Source organism: Carcharodon carcharias, chromosome 10 (genome assembly GCF_017639515.1).
Source record: "Carcharodon carcharias isolate sCarCar2 chromosome 10, sCarCar2.pri, whole genome shotgun sequence".
Classification (NCBI taxonomy): domain Eukaryota; kingdom Metazoa; phylum Chordata; class Chondrichthyes; order Lamniformes; family Lamnidae; genus Carcharodon; species Carcharodon carcharias.
Genome location: NC_054476.1, coordinates 169,740,638 through 169,766,297, shown reverse-complemented (window position 1 = coordinate 169,766,297; position 25,660 = coordinate 169,740,638).

Here is a 25,660-nt window from a genome sequence, read left to right as displayed (position 1 = left end):
AAATGTTACAGGTACAGTGGTAGTTTCAATCAGGGTTTGGTACTAGAAATGTCAACAGACATTACAATGCACACTATACTAGAAACAAATTTAGGAAAGCAAGAGCAGATAATTACATTTAATAAGATTCAAGCAGATATATTCAGATAAATTATCAACTGGAAACAGCAATGCCAGCCTTTAACAGGGTCCTCTGGGAGAGGGGGGCCAATGTAAAATGATCATCAATCCAATCTGGACAATAACAATTTAAATCATTTATCAAATTACAGTTTCCTGTGAAAACAGGAATCACACCAGATTATTTGCTTTTAATAGGCAATCACAAACTTACCTGATTGTATATTCCACAATCTGAGAGCATGTGGTTGATATTCTAAAGTTGATCAGTGCTTGTGTAGATCTAGTCCTTATAATACATTTTACAAATGCTGCACATATGGCTGTAGTTAACATTGGCTTCATCTCAAAATCAATCCAATTTAATCAGGTTTATCTATTAAGGGAGAATTTGGAAGTTTTTTTGCTGCTATTTCAATTGCCAGTATGCATCACAGTTGGGCTAATGACCAGCTGTAATTTCTTAATGCATGTGTGGTGCATTGGTAAAGCTCTTCAGGCTTGCACTCAGATAAGTTTGTAGATAGGCATAGTGAACCAGAGTAACATTGCAAAACCTACATAGTAGGTAACACTATTCTGTATAACATATACAAAATGTTTCATCAAATATTAATATGTAAGCGTAATTAGAGTATCAGATAAATTTTTCCCTCATTTCCTAATTCCTAATTTGGAAGTTTGGATTGGAATTTATCATTCATTTGAGTTTTCTAGGGTGCCTAGTTAAGCTGGCCTTTGCACAACCCAATTCAAATTGTATTGATTTTCACTGAAGTAACTATCGTAACAGAACCATTGTACAACATTGTATGAAGTACAGTTAATTTAAATTTGCCAAGAGTCATCCAGCATAAAGTTGGGACACAAATACATTAACACTATTTTAGTTAAGCATATCTTTGATAAAGCAATTGGCAAAACACAACATTGATTCTTAATAGTTATAGCATTAAAATTATTTGATATTGTTTGGCAGCCATAAGCACAACAATATTTCAAGTGCATTTAATTAAATCTTTGGGTAGATTTTGCTTTATTAATAGTGTAAAAATGTTACATTCAATAAGTCAAGATTATGTCTATAGCATGTATTCAATACATTGCTGATAAATTCCAGTATTTAACTTTCACTTGATGACATAAGCACAAGATATACAAGTTACTTCTTTGTAACATGGTATCTGCTATAAGGTTGGCAAGTTCTGACTTTCTCTGGGATGCTCAGGCCTTTGATGTTGCTAGTGATTTCCAGAATATGGATTGAAGTTCAATCCATGTAGCTAGGTTAACCATTTCCTTTAATCTCCAAGAATTGTCAGTGAAGTTGGATCCCAAAGAGGTTTGAGGGCATAACAGAGGAGACCATAGTAGGCACTAGCGTCAGTCTCTGAACCCGCAAGGATGCTTATAGTGGGAAATAAAATTTTATATGTTAAGTGATGAATTTCTTAAATGAATACAGAAGCATATCATTGTGTTAGAGCTGAGTCAAAGTTTTATTCTGTGCCTAACTCTGCTGTTCTTGGCCAAGAATTAGTCGATAGAGATACTAAAAATGCTTCGGTTACTGTTATACTTCATCCTGTTCAGTACAAAATTTGCAGCAGGAGTGAGTAACTAAAATGCATTTTCCAAGAACCCCTTTTACATTTTTGTAGTGTCATTTACAAAAGAAGTGACAAAACCTTTGAGAGCTGATATTAGTAGGTGAACGTGACAGCAGAAAGTGGGGTGACTTTGAAAGATTTGGAAAAGGGAGGATCACTTCCTTATTTCCAGATGTTTGAAAGAACATTCTTTGCAACTGTGAAAAGCTTTTCCTTCCACTTCTTCTTGCTTTCCACCCTGTCTCGGTTTCGGATTCATTCCAGAAATCAAATTCTTCATGATTTCTTCTTCTGAGGAATATTAGCAGTGTTGGCTTTGTGAAAAGGACTTTGACATGAATTTATAGAAATCCGACTATGAAGAACAAATATTTTATCAGAACTATTAAGTTTAACATTCTTTTAAAAAAAAATCTTTTGGTTTGAACTTCTACTGGCCCTTATCATTGTAGAATGCTGCCACTGGATGGGATCACTGTCACTGGTTAAGTTTCACTCCGGGAGTAGAGCATGCTCCATTTGACATGGAAACCTATAATAATGTGAAAAGCATAATATATATCAGTCAATGAAGAGAGGCATTGTTGATAACTAGAGAGAAGCCAGTGCCCACACCATTATGACATTCTATGTAATTAAAGAGAACTGGAATGGCTGAAAGCAAGAATTTAATGAAAGGTTGGGGAGGTGTGGGGAACAACAAATGAAAAGTAAGAGGTGGGTCTGCTTTATGCAAATTACTTCTTTAAATAAAGAGAAACCTTTCATTTTGAAAATCCAATAAAATAATGGATGACAGGGCAATAATAATCTAATCTCTGGGTTCAGGAGAGGTCAAGATTGTAAGAATAAAGTCATCTGGATCTCAACTAAATTATAATTTGAAAGTACTTTAGTTTGCTAGCTCTTTTAAAAAATGGAAACATTTTTCATTGTGGAAGCTGTGTGAGCTAAGTGAAGAAGTGCATGAATTTTCTTTCTGCATCATCACTAACATCTGGGGGCTTGTGCCAAAATTGGGAAAGCTGTCCCACAGACTAGTCAAGCAACAGCCAAACATAGTCATACTCATGGAATTGCACCTTACAGATAATGTCCCAGACACCGCCATCACCATCCCTGGGTAAGACCTGTCCCACCGGCAGGACAGACCCAGCAGAGGCGGCAGCATAGGAAGGAAATGCAATGGGAGTCCTCAACATTGACTCCAGACCCCATGAAGTCTCATGACATCAAGTCAAACATGGGGAAGGAAACCTACTGCTGATTACTATGTTCTATACCCCTCCTCAACTGATGAATTAATGATTCCTCCATGTTGAACACCACTTGGAGGAATTACTGAGGGTGGCAAGGGAGCAGAATGTACTCTGGGTGGGGGACTTCAATGTCTATCACCAAGAGTGACTCAATAGTACAACTACTGACAGCTGGCTGAGTCCTAAAGGACATAGCTGCTAGAATGGATATGAGGCAGGTGTTGAGTGAACTAATGAGGGAAAAACATACTTGACCTTGAACTCACCAATCTACCTACTGCAGATGCATCTGTCCATGACAGTCTCAGTAGGTGTGACCACCACACAGTCCTTGTAGAGATGAAGTCCCGTCTTCACATTGAGATACCCTCCATGTTATGTGGCAGTACCATCATGCTAACTCTGATAGATTCAGAATAGATCTAGCAACTCAAGGCTGGGCATCCATTAGGCACTCTGGGCCATCAGTAGCAACAGCAGAATTATACTCAACCGCAATCTGTAACCTCATGGTCTGGCATATCCCCCACTACCATTACCACCAAGCCAGGGGATCAACCTTGGCTCAATGAAGAGTGCAGGAGGACATGCCAGGAGCAGCACTAGGCATACCTAAAAATAAGGTATCAAACTCATGAAGCTACAATTCGGGACTACTTGCATGCCAAACAACATAATTAGCGTGCCATGGACAGAGCTAAGCAATCCCACAACCAACAGATCAGGTCTAGCTTCTGCAGTTCTGCCACATGAATGGCGATGGACAATTGAATGACTCACTGGAGGAGGAGGAGGCTCCACAAATATCCCCATCCTCAATGATGGGGGAGCCCAGCGCAACAGTGCAAAAGATAAGGCTGAAGCATTCGCAACAATCTTCAGCCAGAAATGGTGAGTGGATAATCCATCTCGGCCTCCTTGAGAGGTCCCCTGCATCACCGATACCAGTCTTCAGCCAATTTGATTCACTCAAGAAACTTTTGAAGGCACTGGATACTGCAAAGGCTATGGGCCCTGACAATATTCTGGCAATAGTACTGAAGACTTGTACTCCAGAATTTGCTGCGCCCCTAGCCAAGCTGTTCCAGTACAGATACAACAATGGTAATGTGGAAAATTGCCTAGGTATGCCCTGTGCAGAAAAGAGACAAATCCAACCTGGCCAATTAATGCCCCAGCAGTCTACTCAACCATCAGTAAAGTGATGGAAGGGGTCATCGAGAGTGCTATCAAGTGGCACTTAGAAATAACGTTGTCGCTGATGCACAGTTTGGGTTCTGCCAGGGTCACTCAGCTCCTGACCTCATTACAGCATTGGTTTAAACATGGGCAAAAGAGCTGAACCCCAGAGGTGAGAGTGACTGCCCTTGATGTCAAGACAGCATTTGACAGTGTGACATCAAGGAGCCCTAGCTAAACTGGACTCAATGGGAATCAGGGGGGAACTCTCAGCTGGTTGGAGTCATACCGAGCACAAAGGAAGATGGTTGTGGTTGTTGGAGGTCAGTCATCTCAGCTCCAGGACATCACTGCAGGAGTTCCTCAGAATAGTGTCCTAGGCCCAACCATCTTCAGCTGCTTCATCAATGACATTCCTTTCATCATAAGATCAGAAGTGGGGATGTTTGTTGATGATTGCACAATGTTCAGCACCATTCACAATGACTCCGATACTGAAGCAGTCCGTGTTCAAATGCAACAAGACCTGGACAAAATCCAGGTTTGGGCTGACAACTGGCAAGTGGCATTCACACCATACAAATGCCAGGCAATGATCATCTCCAACAAGAGAGAACCATTGCCCTCTGACATTCAATGGCATTACCATCACTGAATCCCCCACTATCAACATCAGAAACTGAACTAGACTAGCCAAATAAATACTGTGGCTACGAGACCAGGTCCGAGGCTAGGAATCCTGTAGTAAGTAACTCACCAACTGACTCCCCAAAGCCTGTCCACCATCTAGAAGGCATGAGTCAGTTTATTGGAATATTCTCCACTTGCCTGGATGAGTGCACCTCCAACAACACTTGAGAAGTTTCACAGCATCCAGGGCAAAATAGCCTGATTGATTGGTACCCCATCCACAAAGATTCACTCCCTTCATCACCAGCGCACAGCAGCATCTACAAGATGCACTGCAGGAATTCACCAAAGCTCCTTAGACAGCACCTTCCAAACCCACAGCCACTACCACCTAGAAGGACAAGGGCAGCAGATAGAATGGAACACCACCACCTGGAAGTTCCCCTCCAAGCCACTCACCGTCCTGACTTGGAAATGTATCGGCCGTTCCTTCACTGTCGCTGGGTCAAAATCCTGGAGCTCCCTTCCTAACAGCACTGTGGGTGTACCTACACCACAGTGACTCTAACGGTTCTAGAAGGCAGCTCACCTCTGCCTTCTTGAGGGCAATTAAGGATGGACAATAAATGCCAGCCCAGCCAGCAATGCTCTCATCCCACGAGTGAAGAAAAAAATTAATTGCTTTTCCCAATACTTTCAAATTTTAAATTAAACTAGAACTGGCAAAAGTCAGTTTCCATTCATGTGGCCTAACTTCACAATTCAACCATTCAACTTCACAAAGTACCTTCAGACAGTAGAATCAAAGGCATGTTACCTATGTTGCTTTACTCTGGGTTTATAGACTAAATACTTGAAGCTGGTTGCATGGAAATGTTATATGCACTCTGTACACATGTTTATGCTATTCCATTTTTTTCCCTGTGTTTTCCACTTGGTAATTTATGGAAGCTCTGCTATATGGTAAATCTGAGATATAAAAGTAGCTGCTAATTCTACAGGCTACGACCAGCTTCTGTATTGTGGTAACCTGAATTTGTAACATCTTTCAGCAATGACTCACTCAGGCTGGTAGCAGATATTTAGGGGAAGGAAGAATATAAATTAGATCTTCACTTTCTGCTCCAGAGAAATCCAGACATTAGTAATCTGACAAGTTGATTATTTGAAAGAAAATGAACACTTACGCTAATAAAATAAATTCACATTTACAGCCTTTATTTGTCCAAGAGGTAAAAATTTAACATGGCTCATGGGACTTGGTAAAATCTTGATGTCATACCTCTGATGTCGCAAAATTCTGGTTATGTTGAAATCATTGACCAATCCTGCTGGCAGACTAGCATATTCCATAGAATGATTTTTTTTTTGTATTATTTATTCAAGGGATGTGGGTGTCTGTCACTGGCTAGGCCAGCATTTAATGCCCACCCCTAATTGCCCTTGAGAAGTTGGTGGTGAGCATCCGCCTTGAACTGCTATAGCCCATGTAGTGTAGGTACACCCTCAGTGCTGTTGGGGAGGGAGTTCCAGGATTTTGATCCAGCGACCGTAAAGGGACAGCAATATATTTCCAAGTCGGGATGGTGAGTGGCTTGAAGGGGAACGTCTAAGTGGTGGTGTTCCCACGTATCTGCTGCCCTTGTCATTCTGGTACCAATGGCATAGGTAGAAAGAGGGATGAGGTCTTGCATCAAGAATTCAGGAATTTAGGCAGTAGACTAAAAAGCAAGACCCCTCGGGTTGTAATCTCTGGATTACTCCCAGTACCGCATGCTAGTGAGCTCCGAAATAGGAGAATAGCACAGATGAATACATGGCTTAAGAATTGGTGCAGGAGGGAGGGTTTTAGATTCTTGAATCGCTGGGACCGTTTCTGGGGAAGGGAAGGTGGGACCTGTACAAGTGGGACGGTCTACATCTGAACCAGAGCGGGACTAACATCCTTGCGGGCAGGTTTGCTAGTGCTGTTGGGAGGAGTTTAAACTAATTCAGCAGAGGGAGGGGACACACAATGCTAGCAGAATAGGGACACATCATAACACAGTAAAACATTTATGTCAGAGGGAGTACAGCTGCATTAAGTTTTAAGGCAAGGCTGGATGGCCTCTACTTTAATGCCAGGAGTATTACTGGTAAAATGGATGAGTTACGGGTGTGGATTCACGCGTGGAATTGTGATATTTTAGTCCTCACTGAGATGTGGTTGAGGGAGGGGCAGGAGGGCAGATCAACATTCTGGGATATAGAATCTTCAGGTGAACAGGGGAGGGAGTAAAAGAGGAGGAGGCATTGCATTATTAGTTAAGGAGTCAGTTACTGCAGTAAGGAGAGATGATATCTTGGAGGGGGCATTGAATGAAGCTTTGTGGGTAGAGCTTAGGAATAAAAAAGGGGCAGCCACATTGTTAGGTGTTTATTATAGACCCCCAGATAATCAGCAAGAAATTGAGGAGCAAATATGTGCACAGTTTGCAGAGGTGTATAAAAAGAATAACAATAGGGTAATTATATTAGGTGATTTCAACTTTCCCAACATAGTGTTTAGGGTTTGGATGGAGTTGATTTCTTGAAATGTGTACAGGAGAACTTTTTAGGTCAATATGTAGAGGGTCCAACAAGGGACGGTGCATTGCTGGACCTAATTCTGGGGAATGAAGCCGAACAGGTGGCTGAGGTGGTGGTGGGGGAGCATTTTAGTGATAGCGACCACAACATGGTACAGTTTAAGCTTGTTATGGACAAAGAAATAGACAAGTTGCAAAAAAATGTTTTGGATTAGGGAGAATGGATTTTATTAAAATAAGGCAGGATCTGTCCAAGGTAGACTGGGAACATCTACTTGTGGGGAAATCTACAGAGGGGCAGTGGGGGGGCATTCAAAAAGGAAATGGGGAGGATGCAGGCTCAATATGTTCCCTCGAGGGTGATAGGAAGGAGTAACAAGCCCAGAGAACCATGGATGACTAGAGATATTCAGGATACGATGAGAAGGAAAAGAGAGGCTTTTAGCAGGTACAAGGGGAGCAAATTAGTGGAGTTAAAGTGCAGGGTGGAGCTTAAAGCAATTAGGAGAGCAAAGAGGGGATATGAGAAAGCTCTGGCTGGTAAAAGTAGGGAAAATCCCAAGATATTCTATAAGTATAGCAATGGGAATAGGATGACCAAGGAAAGAGTAGAGCCTATAAAGGACCAAGGGGGCAATCTATGGGTGAAGCCAGAGGACATCGGTTAAGTATTGAATGAATACTTTAAATCCGTCTTCACCCAAGAGAATGCGGATGAAGGTATCGAACTCGGGGGGAGAGAGACTGTGAGGTTCTTGAGCAAATTGATATAGGGAGTGACTGGTGTTGGGAGGCTTAAAAGTGGACAAATCTCCAGGTCGAGTTGATTTGTGTCCCAGACTCCTGAGGCTGGCAAGGGAGGAGATCACAGGGGCTCTGACCCAAATTTTTAATCCCTCTCTGGCCACGGGGGAGGTGCCAGAGGACTGGAGAACAACTAATGTGGTTCCGCTATTTAAGAAGGGTGGTAGAGAGAAGCCAGGGAACTACAGGCCAGTGAGTCTCACGTCAATGGTAGGGAAACTATTGGAGAAAATTCTGAAGGAGAGAATCTATCTCCACTTGGAGAGGCAAGGTTTGATCAGGGATAGTCAGCATGGCTTTGTCAGAGGGAGGTCATGCCTAACAAATTTGATTGAATTATTTGAGGAGGTGACCAGGTGTGTAGATGAGGGTAGTGCAGTTGATGTAGTTTATATGGATTTCAGCAAAGCCTTTGACAAGGTCCCACATGGGAGACTTATAAAGAAGGCAAATGCACATGGGATACAGGGTAATTTGATAAAGTGGATTCAAAATTGGCTTAGCTATAGGAGGCAGGGGGTGATGACAGAAGGATGCTTTAGTGACTGGAAGCCAGTGTCCAGTGGCGTACAACAGGGATCTGTGCTGGGTCCCCTATTATTTGTCATTTATATAAACGACATAGATGACAACGGTGGGTGGGGCGGATTAGTAAGTTTGCGGATGACACAAAGATTGGCCAGGTGGTTAACAGTTTGGTTGAGTGTCTTTGGCTACAGAAGATATAGACAGGAGGGTCAAATGGGCAGATTAATGGCAGATGGAATTTAACCCTGAAAAGTGTGAGGTGCTACACTTTGGAAGGAGTAATTTGACAAGGAAGTATTCAATGAACGGCATGGCACAAGGAAGTTCTGAGGAACAAAGAGACCTTGGCGTGTGTATCCATAGATCCCTGAAGGCAGAGGGGTATGTTAGTGGGGTGGTGAAAAAGGCATATGGGACACTTGCCTTTATCAGTTGAGGCATAGATTACAAAACTAGGGAGGTCATGGAGTTGTATAGAACCTTGGTGAGGCCACAGCTGGAGTACTGTGTGCAGTTCTGGTCGCCACATTATAGGAAGGATGTGATTGCACTGGAGGGGGTGCAGAGGTAATTCACCAGGATTTTGCCTGGGATGAAACATTTAAGTTATGAAGAAAGATTGGATAGACTTGGGTTGTTTTCGTTGGAGCAGAGAAGACTGAGGGGTGACCTGATCAAGATGTACAAGATTATGAGGGGCATGGACAGGGTGGATAGGGAGCAACTGTTCCCCTTAGTTGAAGGGTCAGTCACAAGTGGGCATAAGTTCAAGGTGAGGGGCAGGAGGTTTAGGGGGGATGTAAGGAAAAACCTTTTTACCCAGAGGGTGGTGATGGTCTGGAATGCGCTGCCTGAGAGGGTGGTGGAGGTGGGTTGCCTCACGTCCTTTAAAAAGTACCTTGATGAGCGCTTGGCACGTCATAACATTGAAGGCTATGGGCCAAGTGCTGGTAAATGGGATTAGGTAGTTAGATCAGGTGTTTCCCGTGTCGGTGCAGACTCGATGGGCCAAAGGGCCTCTTCTGCACTGTGATTCTGTGAGACTCTGGATGCGTTTGGAAGGTGCTGTCTAAGGAGTGTCGGTGAGTTCTTGCAGTGCATCTTGTAGATGGTACACACTGCTGCTACTGTGCATTGGTGGTGGAGGGAGTGAATGTTTGTGGATGGGGTGCCAATCAAGCGGGCTGATTTGTCCTGGATGGTGTCAAGCTTCTTGAGTATTGTTGGAGCTGCACTCATCCAGGCAATTGGGGAATTTAACATCACACTCCTGACCTGAGCTTTGTAGATGGTGAACAGGCTCTGGGGAGTTGGAAGGTGAATTACTTGCCACAGGATTCCTAGCCTCTGACCTGCTCTTGTAGCCACAGTATTTATATGGCTAGTCCAGTTTCTGGCTATATCAACATCCCCAGGATGTTAATAATGATACCTCTGATAATCTGAAATTCTGCACTGGTAAATCTGGATTAGCCAAAATTGTCTAAACTTGTCATATGGTCATATCAACCAATCAGACTGGTTCGACCTCATGAGCATGAAATCATGGAGTGCTGGACAAGCCATTGTTTGGCATTGATCTCCCTATGAAAGGACGTGCAAAGCCCGCAAATTTGGCTGAACTAATCGGCACAAAAACATTGAAAACGTGTTTGACTGCATCGTGCATGTCCGAAGATGGCATGCTAAACAGAAAAAGAATAGTTTTTCCGGAACTAACTCCCAATGTTTTTCAATGCAAATCACCAGCTTTTTACAAGGTTAGGCCATTGTAAGATCTGAACAAATTGAATGAAAACTTTTTCACACATTTACTGCTTTACTCTATTTTCATTTGGATGTGTTGTTTTTGACATAGACCACGTTTGTAGGCATATGGGGTTACATAGAGATGTGTTTGTGGGAATGGAGCCTCCTCAGCTTCATGAAGCATTGCTTAACACAGATTTGTGCGTGGAATCCTTGGGATTTGACTCATCGTGATTTTATTGTATAGGTGATAAAATAAAGTAACTGGAGGAAAATCTGATAAATTAAACAGCAAATATACTTCCAGCTTCAATTGTCTTGTCATCTTAGCCATTAAACTGAGTTAGTCTTCTTGCATAAAGTGTAGACGTTCCTCACTTCAGACCCTTTATGACAATGCAAACACTTGGGTGAGAGCAAGCTGACACTATGGGTGGAATTTTCTGTGCTTACTGGAGGCGGTGAGCGGACAATATGGTGCGATCAGCTTCACAACGGTGGGAAGGCAGGTTGTGATTGTCCCCTCAGCCCACAAATGGTGGGCCGCGTTCCCACCATCGGTCATCAGGAACCTCATTGTAATACATCAGCATATCATTACCAGGCCATCCCTCCAGGCTCTTGCACCCCTGCTGGATCGTCCATCCACATTGGCAGGAAAGAACACCAACATGTTTCACAACAGCACAGAGGCGACATGCACTTGGTGGCCTGCGCTTTGGGTGAATTGGAGTTGAGTGCACAGCAGTGTTTTGCAATGCTCGCTAGAGTCGTCTGTTGTTTTGCAGGCTTTGGGCAGTGGTGGGCCAGGGTTAAATGCTGCCCTGCCTAGGAGGTGAGCCTGGAGGGGGAGCATGGGCAAGAGCAGCCTTGCCGTTGAAGTGACAGGGGGTTGGGGGAGGGTGGTGCTGGTAGTTAAGGGCAGCCCTGCCGTCGAATATAGCACACAAGCATTCGGGGTAGCGGGGTAGGGGGTTTGGGCGGGCAAGGGAAGTGGCCATACATTCATTCAGGAAACCTGTAGAAAGTGACTATTCCTCTGCAACTGAGACAGTTCAGGCACGGCCACATTGATATGATTGTGGTCGAGCTCTGAGCTTATCTGCCCCCTCAAGCAATGCAGAGGCATCAAAGTGCCATCAAGTTCTGCAGAGCAACCCCCCCCCCCCACCCCTCGCCCATCTGGCACAGACTGCAAATTCATGAGCACTTTAATAAACTGCAGAGCACACACTGTACAATCTCCTCGCTAATTCTGGCCATGTAGCAGTCACTGCTGGAGGCGCTCTCAGCCCCTTGCAATGTCAACATCCCGGTTTGGACCAGTCTCCCCCATGGTTCAAGCTAGCAGGGCAGCCTTGCAGTGCATTAATCTCTGGCCATCCAAGTGGTGGCCAACACTCTCCGGGAAGCATTAAGGGGGCCTTAATCAGGGCAGGTTCTTAGCACATCCATGCTGACCACATGTGTCTCTCTCTCTCTCTCATCCTGTAGGAGGAGTACATCAGCATCGTGGAGCCTGGTGAACTAGCTGCAAGCTTGATGCCCTACAGAGGGTGGAGGAGAGAGCATCTGAGGCTCTGGCCGTGCAGAGGCAGGAGCAGCAACCTCAGGAAGAACGGGCTCCCATACACACTGCCTAAGAACCACAGTGAGCTGTCGCAGGCCCTAATAATTACTCGATTGCAGGAGGATGATGATGGCATGCATTGAGGACACTCCATAGATCTTCACACAACTTCTGAGAATGCCTGACTCCTGTCTGGCCGAGGGCAGCTTGCTTGAGCTCCGTGATCAGGGTTGTATCATAGAAATGCAGGCATGGAACCTTAAAAGCACCTGATGCTTTGTCCGCCTTCAGCATGTGAGCCCTCCAGGAGCTGGAGCACTGCATACTGGTCACAGGTGCTGAAGAGATGGGGGCCAGCTCCTCCATAAAGATGCTGAGAGCGCACTGAAAGAATGAGAGAACTCTGTGGCACCTGCCCACTACATTCTGGCAGCAATGACCAGCGCCGTTAAGGTGCAGGCATCAGTAATGTTTCCAGCGAGTGTGAGGCTGGACCATCACCGTGGTCTGAAGGCTGCACAAAGCACAGGGAAGAGGCCCTGGACTGAGACACCTGCCTTTATCTTGCGCAGAAAGATTTCACATCTGAGTCACATGAACACTGCTCATCAGAACAAGGAGCCATAGGCAGAGAGACATTCTTGAGAGTTTACTGACAATAGTGAACAGTATGTACAAATGATTAACACCTATGCCCAGGCTGTGCAGCTGATTCTCCTTAACTGTCCTAACCCTGCCCAAATGTCTTGGTGCTCCCCGGATAGCCACAGCGAAGGAGGAGGCAGCCTGCTGACTGTGATGCCCTGTCTGTGATGATTTTGGTGGGCATCCTATGGAGGGCCCCGGCCTGCTTTCGGGGTCCTGCTGTGTGGCAGTGGCACCCTCCTTGGCTTGTGGAGCTGGAGCTACTGGGGTCACAGGGAGAGGGGAGTTAGATGAGCCAGGAGTGAGCACCTGCGGATCCTCCTCTCTATGGGTGCCCAGGGTCACCAGGCTGACTCCTTGAGGAGCAGGGGTAGCTGGAGTGAGATTGGAGTGCCCCGCACTCCTCTCGCATATACACTGGCGGCCAACTATGGTATCAGCAATGGAGTTAAGCCCGCGCAGCAGTGCAGGAGCAAATTCTTGGACTGAGTTCTCTATGGCAGCCACCATCCTACTAGTGTTGGCCTCAGTGCGTTGGTGTACTGGCACTATCACCTCAGACTGAAGGAGGACGGACTCTTCCATCGTGCCTTGCAATCTGAGGAGTGCAGCGGACACCCTTTCCCTTCCTGATGTTCCTGAGATTGCCTTTGTCTTTGTAGCCCCAACAACTGTGACATGACCAGACGCTCATCATCTGACCTCAACGTTCTGACCTTCAACAGTCCTCCAAGTGCCGGCCACCTGGGAAGTCCCTGTCTCTGCCTGCTGTGGATCAGACAGTGCGATGTGCTCACCAGATTATGATCCCAGGGTTACTCTAAAGCTAGGTCCCACCAAGGTGTGTGTCTCTGCGCTAGTGGAGGTTGTGGGTGAGAGCTGTGACGGGACTTCAGGGAGGGTGCCTCCAGACTCCCCTTCATAGGTTTCTTCAGGGCTTGATTGGAGGCCCTGGGTCATGGAGTCTGTCGGCTGTTTAGCAGATGTGCCTGCAAAAGCAAGGGGAGATAATTAGTGCATGGCAGTGGCCTGAGAAACAGGACACATCACTCACAGCTTGGTTGTCTGATGGATGTTGCACTGTTGGATCCTCACTTGGTAGAGCAGCGCCGACGTTAGTCAGCACAGGACCAGTCCAGATCTTCGCCAGCCAGCTGGTTGGCTCTGTTTTCAAAGTCTGGGAGGACCTTGATTTTGGGAATTCTGCCACCGGTCTGGGACCTCTCTCTTGTGTGCCCGTTTGTCCTGCATGGATAGAGATGGAGAAAGTGTATGCAGGACACATGCCAGGCCAGATGACATGTATGCCTGGCCTGTGTGGGTATTGAGTGGTTCCTATAGATGGGATGAGGATAATGAAGGATTGTGTGAGAGTGAATGGTGATGTCCCTTGCACCGGCAGTGAGTACGGGCCCTGTGGATGTGTGATGGGTTTGTGAGTGAGAGAGTTGTGATGAGATTAGTGACTTACCCTGATAGAATGGAGGAGTTCATTCATCCTCTTGCTGCACTGGATGGCTGTCCTCTTTTTCTGGGCATTGACATTGACCATCACTGCTACCACCTCCCAAGCTAGGTTAGTGCTGTTGCTGCCCAGCCTGCAGCCAGAGTGGGGGGAGAGGAAATCCCGGCGTGCCTCCACGGCATCCAAAAGTCACTCGAGAGGTGCATCGCTGTACCTAGGGGCTGCAGTCTTCAGTTTCAGGGCCATGTCTTCTGTGCAGCAGCAGTGAGCTGGAAGCACTGAGATATGCGCTAGCGGCTAGACTTTAAACATGGCGCCCAGCGTGATGCAGCAGTGGGGTGATGGTGGACAGACGAATGGGAGCTCTCTCACCATGGAAACGACGTGTTTCCCAGGAGCGCATAAATAATTAGGCAGATTCGGGATGATACAGCGTGAAAACCCACCATCGCGGCCGGCGAGTGAAATGTCATTTTACCCGCCAACTACTGCACTTAGTGCAAATTTGGGAAAATTCCATCCTACATCTGGGAACATTTTAAAATCCTTTCATTTGGAGGCCTCAGTCATTTCTTGAGCTAAGGTGAGCCTCATGCTGTTTTATGAATGAACTGTAAGTCTGCTCATTTGAATTAATTAAGGAAATCAGAATTTTACTCCTAGATTGGGTAGTGATTCTTCTGTTCGCATACGTGGCTGTAGATTCAGTTAGTGAGGTTCCTCGTCCTATACGTTCACAATACTGCTTAGCAATAAGGTAGGAAAAGAAGTTTGCACTCTAACTTTTTCCTTGAATCATGGCAACTGGAAAGAAAATTACCAATACCAAAAGAAGAAAAAACTAATACCAAATAGATAACATTTCATGGAAATGTGTATGGGTAGCTTCTCGATGCATGGGTATAATTCTCTTTCTTTGAAACTAATTGGCTTCTGATGCATATTATTAAAAGCAGCTTAGATTTGGTTTTTACGGTTTATTTCAACCCCCTGTTAAATTGCAGCCTTGTAACTTAGTATGTGTGCTCTTCCTCTTAAAAGCTTTGTATTACAATGCTAAATGAATGTAGTTGATCTGTTTTCTATTTTCAAAATGTATTTATTATATACTGCAGCTCACAAATTCCAAGAGGAGAATGGATTGGAAATGTGTAAACTTCTCACATTGACCTGTAATACAATGAAATGTCTGATAAAGCCTTTGGATTTGAAAAATGTGACCAACCTAGTATAATTAAAAGCGTATCCTTATTATTTACATCTTTTACCCCTGCAAAACTGTATAATTTCATTTCACTCCAATATCAGTTTAGCTCCCTTGTGTACCAGTGTAAAATAATGCTAAATGATTTTAGTATGCCATAGTTATGTTATTCTTACATTTTTCTTTTTGCATGGAGATGTTCACTAGTTGTTGTAGTTTTAATTCACCATTTTTATGAATAAATCTTTACATGATCAGTCCTGTATCAGGTGATGGTGGGAGGAGGACCTGCACTTGAAATTCCTCTAATAGCACATTCTTGATCCCAATCATGCAATCTAGGGGACATATGAAGGAGAGGTGAGGCATTTTTCCTTCCAGGGAGGGTGGGAATTGGAGGGTTAAGATTGGTCTTAAGTATTTTTGACAGATATCAGGAAGCAGGTTAGGTGAGAAATAGTCCATGGCATTAGGAGAAGGTCCACATTTTTTTCTGATCTGACCAGTGTAGAATCCGGTTAATAAATTCATGATTATTTTATAACTGCACAACGTATGAAGTTAATATGCCTTTTCTTTTGCTTGGAAAAATGTGCATTTGAAACAAATAAATGCACTAATATGATGCATTCACACTGAACAAAAAATGATAGACTGTTTTGTTAAGTAAAGCATCAATATATTGCTATGCTTGTTTTCCATTCCATTAGCTTCATTGAGCTGTCTGTGTTCACATTTCATATCGTGCATAAAAATGACAATTGGTTGGCTGGCAATGTATGATCAGTCAATGCAAAAATCCTTATTACTATTACAAGTTTATATCTAATAATTAGATTGCATGCTGAATCAAAATCCAGCTGTATAAGCGAGTACATGGAGCATGCTTTTTCAATGCTGGTATTTCTTCTAAGTTATTTTCACCATTTTACACACATTGGCTTGAGTGGTAGGTAGCATGTTCATAGGCTTCTTTCAAAACTCCTCTTAACCAACTTCTAGGACATGCACACAGAATCACAGTGCAGAAGTGGCCCTTCGGCCATCGAGTCTGCACTGACACGTGAGACACACCTGACCTACCTACCTAATCCCATTTACCAGCACTTGGCCCATAGCTTGAATGTTATGACGTGCCAAATGCTCATCCAGGTACTTTTTAAAGGATGTGAGGCAACCCACCTGCACCACCCTCCCAGACAGCACATTCCAGACCATCACCACCCTCTGGGTAAAAAGGTTTTCCTCACATCCCCCCCCTAAACCTCCTGCCCCTCACCTTGAACTTATGTCCCCTTGTGACTGACCCTTCAACTAAGGGGAACAGCTGCTCCCTATCCACCCTGTCCATGCCCCTCATAATCTTGTACAACTTGATCAGGTCACCCCTCAGTCTTCTCTGCTCCAATGAAAACAACCCAAGTCTATCCAATCTCTCTTCATAATTTAAATGTTTCATCCCAGGCAACATCCTAGTGAATCTCCTCTGTACCCTGTCCAGTGCAAATCACATCCTTCCTAAATAATGTGGCGACCAGAACTGCACACAGTACTCCAGCTGTGGCCTCACCAATGTTCTGTACAACTCCATGACCTCCCTAGTTTTCTAATCTATGCCTCGATTGATAAAGGCAAATGTCCCATATGCCTTTTTCACCACCCCACTAACATGCCCCTCTGCCTTCAGAGATCTATGGACACACACGCCAAGGTCCCTTTGTTCCTCAGAACTTCCTAGTGTCATGCCGTTCATTGAATACTTCCTTGCCAATATTGTCAATGCATTAGATTCCCCTTTGTTTTCCATCCCTCCCTATGAGGAAGAACCTGACTTCCACTTACATGTCACCACAAAAACATTCTGAGAGTGACTCTTGGCTATAAACCTCCTGTGGCTCTATGCATTGCTGCTTGAACGTGTCATCTAACCTCATGCTCATCTTAAAATGTTATTTTGCTACAAACTTATTCACAACTAATCTTGTGAAATTTCTTGAACTCAAGACTTGCAGTAGAAAATATTATTTAACAATGTTCTGCCTTTTACCTGATGTTTAACACATGCTGTACATTTTTTTTGTTGTAATCATTTGAATTGCAGCTTTAAAAAAAAACAAGTTCAGGTTACTAATCTGCTGTACACTCTGTTTTCGTGACATCAGATATCCTTATGTGGTTCCTATAGTTTAAATAATTCCAATTCCAATAAACTATGGCAATTTCAACAACTAAAGATATTAGATGTCATCACATCATGAAGAAAGATTTATGTACTCTGGAAGAATTTTTTTAAACTCTTCGCAGTTTTTTAACAGAAAAGTTAATTTACTGGACATTTACTCTCCTATGGTTCTGAGTATCCCTATAGATTGCCATCGCATGCAGGTCATAACCTGATCAGAATTTCTGTCTTTCTGGACCACAGTAATACACAACCACCTAGAGAAGGCCAAGACCAACTCTGGACCGGCCAAAGTTGCTGTCACAATATACAGAGATGGCTCTAGTCTTTTGAGCATTAACCTGTAGAAGGATGAGTTTATAGCATGATGCCAGTGTCAATCAAACCAAATCCTTCCTGCCCTGATTCTCATATTCTGAATCATAATGGCATGGGAAAACTTTGCCCAGAGGTGCATGATATATGATCTTGCCTCTTTTTTTTCTGAGGCATTGTCTCAGATGCATTGCAACTCCTCCAGTTCCTTTTCCTATAAGTTTATCCCCAAACGAATGGCCTAGTTGCAACACACTGACTTACATCAAGCACTTGGTCTGCTCTGAGCACTAGTGCAGATCCTAACATTCCAGCGAATGCAAATGGTGTGTTAGAGTACGATTCATGGGTAATTCAAAAAAGAATAAGTGCAAGTTGCAGGAGGGGAACAGAAACAACGGGCCAAGTTGAGAGACTACACATCATGCTGTCTGGGCAGGGGTTCAGAATCATACTGGGTGTTTCTTCCAACTAGAGTTAATGTAGGAGCAGATTGTCACTAGGATATCCATTAAGGTACCTGAAGACAGCCAAACTATTTGACTCAAATGTAAGCATCTTGTTGAGTTTGATATAAATATGTTTGACAGTAGCATACTGAGGTTTAAACATGCATTTTAATTATGATACTGGTGCAGGTTTTGTTTCGCACAGCTGCTGCAATCATAGGCCAAATGCAGCTTGAATCCCGAGTCAGGATCCAACCTGATGCCAAACCGGAGTGAGATTCCTGCTCCACTTTCCCTTGAAGTGGTCTGTGTCTCATACCTAATTTACATTCCACAAACTTAGCATTGGTGTGAAACTGAAGTTCTTGTGCACTAGCGATGAACATATAATGTCAATGCACTGTAGAAGTTGCATACGAGACTTATCTCCTCTTATCAAGCTGTATTGCTCTGATGGCTTCAGATGGGCTACCTAATTAGAGAATGAGAAATTGACAGGCCAAAACGACACTCTGAACTATCACCTAAGGTTGATATTTGAGACCTCTTAAATGATTAACGAAAATAATACTAACTGCTCACGGCTTTTTTTTAAAAAAAAGTATAGTTTAGTACCAACTCACCCAACCACTACCTTGCTTTAAGGTGTAAGTCAGTTAAGCACTACGGTATCCATTTTTAAAGCAAAGTGCATTGTAGTGACCCTGCCAGAAATCATAACATTCAGCTTATTTTAATGATTCAATTTGTGCTGAGTGATGCAGCTTTCATTCCACAAATAACATGCCATACAAAACTCAGCTTTGCCTCAAAATTATGACTTGTATGCTACATTTAAGACTTAATTATATATCTACAGGATCCCATTCTTGTCTGTAGGGCAAAAAAAACGTAATTCGCACAGATAAACATTGTTAAATGAACCATTCAGATGAGCTCAAGTGTTTGGTAACTAAATGTGCACCAGGATTACAACAAAAACAACTTTACTTCCAAAAATTAGTTTGAAGGGTGTTCCATTCAGGCAAATAGATCAACCAAACTGCATGTAATCCTGAAAATAACACTTGTTTGTGGTTGACAGTGAAGCCAATAGTTGTTTGTATTTTACAACAGTGATTTATGTAATACAGTCACCAGGAGAGCTGTCAGTCCCATTTTCACAGTTTGCCTACATTGCCATAATGACCTCAAAATGCCACCTGAGTTTGTGATCTTTTAATGGTAGCAGTCTCACACCTGCCTATAACTGAAAGATCAGATTTTCATTAAATTCGTTCCAAAGGTTATTTTGCCTTAAACTCAAAGCTTTACCAAAGGTGATGGACATTCTACACCCTGAACTCTCCAACTCCAGGAAAGGACTCTATTTCATTTATGCCTTTAAAGTTTCCAGCTTTTAAAATTTTAACCTTGAAATATAAAATTTCCTCCATGATTCTACAAAATAATTTTGTCTTCATAATCTGCATTCAAAATTCTGCACCTATTCCATCACGAAGTGCCTGAGTGATTTAGAAAGCTGGCAATTAAATTTGGTACTCAAAGTGTTAAGTGCTAAAATAGTAACTAAACAACTTAATATTAAAGAGAAAGTTATCAATGTTTCCTTGGACATAAAAACTTAAAAATTCTCCAGGGAGTGAGTCGCCATTAAGCACCTCACTCAAGTTGCCATAGTTCACATGTGATCCTTAACAGTGAGGTTTGGCAGACTATCCAACTCTGGCAACATAACAGCTGAGTTGGATCCCATTCTCATCTGGCATTCTCGAGTGTGGTCTTTTAGCAGGGAGTCAAAGTTGATAAGAACCAGAAGCTCTAATCCAACATTATTGAGACTAATGGCAGTGTCCCTCCTGCCATTCTGAATGAGACCAGCTTATGGATAATAAACAACTATGAATTGTGGTGGACAATTAAACAACTATTCGTGAAGGAGGAAACTCCATGAATATTCCCCTCCTCAGTGATGGTGGAGCTGGCACATAAGTGCAAAAGACATGGGTTAAGTTTTGCAATCATCTTCAGCCAGAATTGCGAAATGAATGGTTCACCTCTGCCTCCTTCTGAGGTCGCTACCATCACAAGCTAATCTTCAACCAATTCCATTAACTCCATGTGATATCAAGAAGTGGCAAATGAGTGCATTGGATATAGAAAAAGCTATGGGCCCTGATAACTTTAGAAACATAAGAATATTTTAAGGCGAAAAGGTAAATCAGCCCATTCTCTCTGGCCAAAAAAATGCTATGCAGCCTAATCCCATTCTTCAGCTCTTGATTCGTAGTTCTTTAGGTTGCAGCAATTAATGTACCTATCCGATTTTTTTGGCCTCTACCACTGTTTCAGGTAGTGAGGTTTAAAAAAAAGTTCTCAACTTCCCTCTAACCTTTGTACAATTACTTTAAACCTTTGCCCCCTGGTGATTGACATCTCTGCTAAGGGAAATATGTCCTTTCTATCCACTTTTTATAGGCCCCTCAATTTTATACGCCTTTGATTAAATCTCCACTTAACCACCCCTTTTCCAAAGAAAACAACCTCAGGCTATCAAATCTTTGCTCCTAGCTAAAATTCTCCAGTACTGGCAATATCCCTGTGTTCTGGAGACATGGGTCATGGCAGCATTTGAATTCAGTCAATAAACCTGGAATATAAAGATATTTTCATGGTCACCATCACTGAGGTTATCATCGATTGTCACAAAAACCCATCTGGTTCACTAATGTCCTTTAGGGAAGAAAATCTGCCATCCTTACCTGGCCTTGCCTACATGTGACTCCAGGCGCACAGCAGTGTGGTTGACTCTTAATTGCCCTCTGCAATGGACTAACAAGCCAAGGAGGGATGGTCAACAAATGCTGACCTTTCCAGCGACACCCACATCCCATGAAAGAATGTAAGAAAGCATAACATCCATGCTCTTTTATATTCTGTACCTCAGCTAATAAAGGAAAGCATTTCAAATGCCGCCTTAATCAACTGATCGAATTGCCTTGCTACCTTGGATTTGTGGAAATGGTCCTTTGTTCCTCTACACCTTTTCAATATTGTACAATTTGTTGTATATTCCCTTGCCTTGTTTGTCCTCCCCATGTGCATTACCTCACAGTTCTCTGAACTGAATTCTATTTGTAATTTTTCTGCCAAATCTGACCAGTCCATTGATATCTTTATGCAGTCTGCAGCTTTCTTCTTCATGTGAACTTCTTAATCATGCTTAAGCAAGCACAAAGACAGCAGCTAGTCACTGAGTGCAGCTAGTCACTGAGTGTGAGCTTGGGAATTTTAAAATCTAGTCTAATTTGCACTTAGTATTTAACCACAATTTACCATTAAGGTTAAGTTCCTTTCAGTCTTTATCAGAGATAAACAAGCTCCACACAGGAGATGCTGCTGCAGTTAGTTAATTAAGTAACCATTTTGAATTAAGTTCTCTAGCCAGCATAGCTAACTCATCTCTCTAGAATTTCAGCTAGTATAATTAAGGTGGTCTTGCTCAGTGCACAAAGTAAGGAAATACCAACACAACTAGTCACTGAATGCAGTTAGTGACAGAGGGTGAGCTTGGGAATTCAGTGCAGTGAGGGAGGTGGTGCTGTTCACATAAGTAGCTGCTTTAACTTTGAGTAAAAGAGTGCGGAGAGCGGTGGACCAGTTTACAAGAGCTAGGGGACACAGCCTGTGCACTGGCCGAGTTCTGAGAAAAATCAAAGTGTGACATCATAAGGAAACAGATAAGTGATTTGTTGGTAAGTATTTTGCTTATTTATCTTTCAAAACTGGTGTAATTTATTAGTAATTGTAAGGTTTACTAGCAGTAGTAAAGCTTATTGGGAATAAGAGGGTTTATTATTATAAGTTAAGAAAATAAAGTTAACACACAAAAAAGATGACAGGTGGCTGCAGAATTTGGGAGTTCATGGACACCAGCGTTATCCAGGGCAAACACGTCTGCAATAAGTGTTTGTGGCTTGAAGAGCTTCGGTTCAGGGTCAGCGAGCTGGAGGCTAAGCTACACACTGATGCAACAGGGATGTGAAAAGCTACCTGGATACTTTGTTCCAGGAGGCAGTCATACCCCTTAGGATATAATGATCTTATTTGGTCCATGGTCAAGGACAAGAAAGTGTGACTGTGAGTGAGGCAGGTAAGGGGATCAAGAAAGTAGAAGTGGAGGAGCCTCAGCTCTTGCAATTGACCAACAAGTTCAAAGATCTTGCAGCTTGTAGAGGTGAAAGTGGAGGCTGCGGGGTAAATGAGCGAACTGACCGTGGCACCATGGTACAGGAAGCTATTCAACTGAGCGGAGTTAATAGGAATGTAGAGGTAGCAGAGGATAGCACAGCCAAGGGAATTACACAGCTCTCTGCAGCCGAGAGTGAGAGCCTAGAAGGCTGTGTTGCCTGCCTGGTGCCAGGGTTCAGGACGTCTGCTCAGGGCTGGATAGGAACTTGCAATGGATGGGAGAGAATCCAGTTGTCGTAGGTCCAGTTGTCGTAGTTCACGTAGGTGCCAACAGCATAGGTAGGACTAGTAAAGAAGTTCTGCTTAGGGAGTATGAGCAGCCAGGGGCTAAATTAAGAAGCAGAACCTTAAAGGTAATTACGTCTGGATTATTACCTTAGCCTTGAGCAAACTAGCAGAGGGTAAATAAGATTAGAAAGTTAAATGAGTGACTCAAAGATTGGTGTGGGAGAAATGGGTTTCAAATCATGGGCATTGGAACCACTCCTGCAGGAAGTTTGAGCTGTACCATTGTGACAGTTGTCATCTGAGCTATGCAGAGACCGGTGTTCTGGCAAGTCGCATAACTTGGATAGTAGAGAGGCCTTTCAACTAAATAGTGGGCACGAGGGATCAAGTAAGGGAAGATGTGATAAACTAAAAAGAGAGCACATGGCAAGGGAAATGATGATCAGAGTGTGGCAGAAAGTGATAGAGTTTAAAAACTTAAGAATGCACAAGCAGATAAGCCAGAGGTTGCGAAAGTTGAAAAAAGGCAAAACTATAGGTCCTGTATCCGAATGCATGTAGCATTGCAACAAAATTGATGAATTGACAGCTCAAATAGAAATGAATATGTATGATCTGATAGCCAATACAGAGAAATGGCTGCAAGATGACAAAGGCTGGGATCTGAATATTCAAGGATACGTGACATTGCAGAAGGACAGTGTAATGACTTGATGTGCTGGAGAGGTTTCAACAAAAAACAGTTAACGTTATGACAGAGAGCTTTTCAGATACTATATGCTTGAACCAGGTCCTTGACAAGAAGCCCCTCCTCCTGGATTACCCACGCTTAGGGCTCAGTATTTGGAGCATGCAAGAACAATCATGTGACCTCTGATAGACAGTAGGAGAGGCTATACCTTCAGTTACTACATTTCCTCCCCCTTTTCAGTTTTTTTTACAGTTTCTATTTACAGAGAACATTTGAATATCCAAAAACAAATACATATATATAACTCAGGTGAGTAAAGATTAAGTCTCTGAGGTGCTTTCCTTATTCAGTTACAGTGGCATAGTTCTGCCACACCATAATCAGGACCAGATACATCATTAGAAAGTGGCAATTCAAAGTTTGGCAACTCTACAGAGACATCAGGCATGTCTATTCTAGGTCGATCTGTCACTTCAGGGATTAATGGTTCGACCTTAATCACAGGCGGAATAGAGTTTGTCGGAATGGTCTCTCTATTCCAAAGATGGTCCACATGTTTTTGAACAATTCTGTCTTCCACTTCCACCTTGAAGGACAAAGGACCAGTTCCTGAGACAATTACACCAGGAACCCAACAAGATCCATTTCCAAAATTCCACATGAAAACTGTATCTCCAACAGTGAATCTGCAAGCTGTTCTATGAATACCACGATTCAATTTTTGATTACTCTGATTCTCCTCTATCTTCCCCTCATAAATTTGGAAACACCAGACTTAACCTTGTACGTAGACAGTGTTTCAGCAATAATTCAGACGCCGTTCAACCCATAGTTGAATGAGCCTTTGTACGATAACTGAGAAAAAAGCAGGAAAGTCGAGTTTCTAGAGGTTCCTTCTGATAACCTCTTCATTCCAGGTTTGAAAGTTTGCACAGCTCTCTCAGCTAAATCATTTGGTGAGGGATGATATGGTGCTATTTTAACGTGTCTAATTACATTTAAACTCTGAAACTCTGTGGTAAAGACTGTTTCTGATAATGGTACAATGACTTCCGGTATTATATGCATACTAAAACAGCTTTTCGAAAGTTGCACTCAATGAAGTCAGTTCACAGACATACACATCCATCCATTTAGAATGTGTCAATAAAAACATGTTACCTAAGAATGATCCTGAATAATCAATATGTAGTCCAACCCACGGTTGACCAGGCCACTCCCACAGATGCAGTGGAGCTGAACCAGGCAACTTCTGTTGTTGCTGACAATGGAGACAGCGCTTGACCATGCTTCCAATTTCACTGTCAATGCCTGGCCACCAGACATAGCTTCATGCAAGCATTTTCATTTTCAATATGCCTGGATACCCACTGTGAAGCTCTGTCAAGAATGGTTCTCTTCCTTGCAAAGGAACAACAAACTCTTGATCCCCACAAGATTCCATCATGACAACTTAACTCTGTTTTTGGGCATGGAATAGTCTCATCTCTTTGGACACTGTTGAATTTGACCACCCTTGCAATAAAAGATCTCTGACTTTTGACAAAATTCAATCTCTGTTCGTCCAATTTCTAATTTGCCTCACACACACACAGGTGAAGAAATTCGGCAAAAGCACAACTTCTTGTGGCACTGGAGAATGTACAATGTTATCTGGTAATGGAAGACAACTCAGTGCATCGGCATTTGCAATATACAAGCCAGGATGGTGCATAAAGGTGGACTCATAGACTCATAGATTTCTAAAGGACAGAAAGAGGCCATTCAGCCCATTATGTCCGCACTGGTCAACAAAGATCTGACTATGCTAATCCCATTTCCCAGCATTTGGCCCATAGCCCTGGGGGCTATGTCAATGCAAGTGAAAATCTAAATACTTAGCTTAAATGTTACTAGAGTGTCTGACTCAACCACCCTTTCAGGCAGTGAGTTCCTGACTCCCACCACCCTCTGGGTGAAAAAATTTCTCCTCTTAGCCTTCTACCTCTTACCTTAAATCTATGCCCCCCTGGTTATTGACCGTCTACTAATGGAAAAAGTGCCTTCCTTTCCACCCTATCTATCCCCCTCGTAATCTTATACACCTCTATCAGGTCCCCTCTTGACCTTCTTTGCTCCAAGCAAAACAACCCCAGCCTATCCAATCTTTCCGTGCAGCTCAGACCTTCCAGCCCAGGCTGCATCCTGTTAAATCTCCTCTGCACCCTGTCCAGT